The following is a 1,870-nucleotide window of genomic DNA, read 5'->3' as shown; positions in this document are numbered from 1 at the left end:
AGACATAATAAATACATAGATGCCCTATTGGCCGCTTTGGAACGTTGCTGCGATACGTCAACGCGTCCGCCATTTTGCGGAGGGCAAGACTGCACTGTAATCAAATGCAAGTAAACGGTGAGCTGCGGTTTTTCTGGATAAAAACAAAAAAGATATAAGGTTATAAGATATAATGGGGTGAACTAATAAAAAGGTTTGTATACAAACCACTGAAATCAGTTGATAAATGTAATCAAACCACTGAAATCAGTTGATAAATGTAATTTTCTTTTTTTTATTTTAATTTGATAAACGTATACGTGGTGTACAAAAAGTTCCATCTCTATTTATTTAAAATCTCGATAGTTAGACAGATTTATAAAACTTTTTTTTTTAAATAAGGAATTGTCAAAGCTCCGGCTTGTCATGTATGCTATCTGGCTTTTTATTCTTGAATAAGAATTGTGAAGATATAATTAATTAGACTAGAGACATCAGAGCCAGCGGCAAACGTGAAAAGCACTAGCCGAGGTAAGGCTGTTCCAGGCGGGGTACATAAGAGCGCTGAGCGCGCGCTGATCCCTGGATCTCAACTCCGAGACCGTCAGATCAAATTTTTAAATAGGCGCTATCTTTATAAATAAACCACATATTTGAGCTTTAAACAACTACATTGTAGAATGAAATACTATTAAAACAACATTTCGTGACACAATAACAGTAGTATTTTAAAATTTCGCGGCTTTTCTCCTCTGGACGTTACTATTACTAATTATATCATGACCAAATACAACCAGAAACAAATGTTCAGTCTTGCTTGTGAAAGATAATTGCTCGAGACCTGTTTTCAATTGTGTGGCGATTTGTCCAGCCCCAAGCAGCACACGAAACAGGCATTTTACTCAATTCTCGCTATGAGAAGTATGAGAAAGTTGCCCTCCGCAATATGGCGGCGCCGTTGACGTACGCTCCAGCAGCCAATAGGGCGTCTATGTATGTATTAAGTCTATGTTCTCCTTCACACCCTAAACACTGCTAATCACTTCCTACAATTCCTTTTCAGTCATGGAGTGAACCAGTTCTTCGTACCCCAAGTACAAGTAGCAAAACCCACAAAACTGTAGGCAACAAAATATCACAGTTATTGTTAAGCCATAACAAATGTAATAGGCTATGAACTGTAAACCAATTGTTATCTTTAAACCGTGTCAAAAGCTCAGAAGCATTCTGCAATTTATTTATGTTTAGTTTTTATGACTGTATGACTAATACTAAGTTACTACAGTTTTAGCATGGTAAAAAAAAAAAATTAAGCAAAATTAAAGCTGTTCAATCTAGCTTGCAGCCATGAGCACTTTTTCGACCACTTTGAATGACTTTACTGATGAAGAAAGTTGAGATGAAACTCGATCTGAATACTAATAAAATTTACTAGAATATGATTTATAAATTATGAATAAATTACATGGATGTAACAAAGGTATAACGATGTGCCTTCTTAGCAGAATTTCATTTAAAATAAATGTTTGTAGACATCACATTTTGTCTGTATTATAATTGTTTTTGATTATTGTCATTGACAATTATATTATGTATAATTTGCCAAATTTCATCTGAGGATGTAGAAAATTAAATTGTGGTCCTACGATGAGCCTATATAATGTTTTTTTAAATTATTATTATTATTTCTTAGTAACAAGACACACTGGGGACTGGAATGTTTCATCTGATGACTTATATTTGTACAAATGGTCAAATGTCACCGCATCAAATATTTGCACATCCTTTCATGTTGCTTTAACAACAGTGGCTTGTTCACTAAAATGCATTAATTAGGCCTGCAGCTCAGACATATATATATATATATATATATATATATATATATATATTT

This window comes from Siphateles boraxobius, unplaced genomic scaffold (assembly GCF_051911475.1).
Source record: "Siphateles boraxobius isolate OS27281-9 unplaced genomic scaffold, OSU_SipBor_1 12, whole genome shotgun sequence".
NCBI classification, from domain to species: domain Eukaryota; kingdom Metazoa; phylum Chordata; class Actinopteri; order Cypriniformes; family Leuciscidae; genus Siphateles; species Siphateles boraxobius.
The sequence above is the reverse complement of the archived record's forward strand: the minus strand, read 5'-3'. Positions refer to the sequence as shown.